The following is a 2,747-nucleotide window of genomic DNA, read 5'->3' on the forward strand; positions in this document are numbered from 1 at the left end:
ATGGAGTCGTCAATGTTTAAATTAAACAGTAACGGAGTTATGACGGTGTAAATGTAATTTTTTCTAACAAGAATATATTAGGGACATTTTTGTCTAATACAATTAAATTGTACAACATTTAAAGTAAAATTTATACTTTTATTAACATACAAAAAAAGGACATAAATCAAGAATATAACTTGGATTGAAACTTATTATATTTTTATTTATACTCTACATTTATGTCCATTTTTTCCGTTACTTTTTTCTTGTTTTTTTTTTTTTAATAGTATACATTATGCTATGCTATATTTTAGTCAAAAAATACCACTAATGTTCAGTGTTGTAAAAATCGGCCTAGGCGGCGCCTAGGCGCCCCTAGGCCGTTCCGCTTTCACTCTTAGGTGGCAAAAAATCGGCCGGTCGATTTCGGCCAACTTGTCTGAGTCGACAGATTTCATCCGATTTTGACCGAGTTATTTCAATTTTGACCAAGCCAACTTGTCCGAGTCAATTGATTTCATCATACTGCTACTGTAAGTTTTAAACTTTAAACCTTTAATTTCTTTCATTAGTTAATCGAATTTATTCATTCATTCTATAATCCAATTTATTAATTACTCCGTAATAATTATTCATTTATTTGATTTATTTCATACTTCATTAATTAATAATCATTATTACCAGATCCTTCTACACACCCATATGTAGTACACAATTTACAAATGATTCACAGAGATGCATAATAAAATATGAACCCAAATTTTATTAGTCAACGTTGAAATAGATACGGTCATGCGAGATGCATATATAATGATTCATTAGTTATTATTGATAGTTTGCTACTTTGAATCTTTGGATGATTGAAGTATTTTAGTATTTCATATTTGTGTATTTTTATTTTTATTTTAATACTGCTATGATGTGTATGACTTATGAATTATCATTATTTCATTTATTAGGATGTGTTATTTGATTGAATGTTGAAAACAGTCTCATTAAAATTGTCAAACTGCGGGTGCGTTTGGTTCGCACATAAGAATCGGAATCGAAATGTGTATCAAATACTTGGTAAGGGTAATGAGTTTTGGTGAAAGTATTTAGCATGTTTGGTAGTTGGGTGGAATGAGAATGATTATTAATAGTTGGGGAAGAAAGGAGGAAGGGAAATGAAACCCTTATTTAATAGGGGTTTGGGTTTTCTCATTAATGGGGTATTCCAAACCCATAGTAGCATTCTCAAAACCTATCAACCAAACACTAACAATCACTTTCATACCCATTACTTATGCCTAAACCCACCAACCAAACACACCCTGCAAGTCTGTCATTGTTTTTTTTTTTTGTGTCTGCCTAGCGCCGCCTAGGCGCTAGGCGTTACCCGTGCGCTGGACTAGCGCCTAGCGCCTACTGCAACCATGCTACTCTTATAATTTCTGTTATCATTTCCAACTATTGTTGTCATGCACATGCATCCACAATATATTTTATTATCTTCTTCAATGGTAATAATATATAGACATTATATATTGAAGTACTATATAAGTTATTTTCTAAAATATAAATATCTAATTTATAAAAATGGTTTACATAATAAAAAAGTAATAATAATAATAAGAGCACCCCTATCAGGGTTCAGAAGAATAGCCAACTTGGCATGAGAGAGGTGAAGAAAGAGAAGAGAAATGAAGGTAGCTCCTGCAAATAAGGGGATTATAGCACAGTAAAACTGACACAATAGGATTCACAGCATGGACGCGCACAGCAGCCTCCCATGCGGGCGCGTGCACTGCATCAGGTGTGTAGAAGCCTCAGGCGCGCCTGACAACTAACTTATTTTTTTTTTATTTTGATTTGTTTTATTTATTTTTTCCTCCCGACTCACTTTCTCTTTCCTAATCACACTTACAAAAACTCTTAAAAAACCGCGAAAAAACTCCATTGATAAGGATGCTCTAATAATAATAATAATAATTGTGTGCATTGTGCGTTTGAAATATTAGATTGTGTGCATTTATGTAGAAGACTGTGTGCATTCATGTACAAAATGTACAAGTTCGCAGTTCTCACAAGATATATATATATATATATATATATATATATATATATATATAGGAAAAATGACACTTTTTCTCCCTATGTTATGTGCATATAGCACTTTTTCCCCTGTGTTATTAAATTGACTGTTTTTCCCCCTGAAATGTTAAATTGGCATTTTTACCCTTAGAAATAATTATTTCATTTATTTTTTTTTCTCCAACAAATTATTACTTATATGTATGGATGATCACGATTCGGTTCGAACCTAACCAAACACTGTAGCAATCATACCGAAATAGTACGAACGGTTCTGGTTAAGATTCAGAACCGAAAAAAATAAAATTAAATAATTGTTGAACCGTGAACCGGAACTGAACCACAGTCATATATAGTGAAAATGATCAAGCACTTATTTTGATAAATCGGTACGGTTCGATTCCAATTTCGATTTTGAACCGCCAATCAAAACTTATTTATTTATTTATTTATTTTATTTCTTATTTAAAAATAGTCTAAATTCAACAATTATTTTATTTTATTTTTCGATTCTGAATTGTAACCGTAACTACCGTCCATACTATTTAAGTTTAATTGCTACAATGTTCGATTAGGTTCGTATTGAACCGTGATCTTCCATACATATTAGTAATAATTGGTTGGAGAATAAAAATAAATGAAATAATTATTTTTAAGGGCAAAAATGTCAATTTAACATTACAAGGGGAAAA

The sequence above is a fragment of the Ipomoea triloba genome, chromosome 13, assembly GCF_003576645.1.
Source record: "Ipomoea triloba cultivar NCNSP0323 chromosome 13, ASM357664v1".
Classification (NCBI taxonomy): domain Eukaryota; kingdom Viridiplantae; phylum Streptophyta; class Magnoliopsida; order Solanales; family Convolvulaceae; genus Ipomoea; species Ipomoea triloba.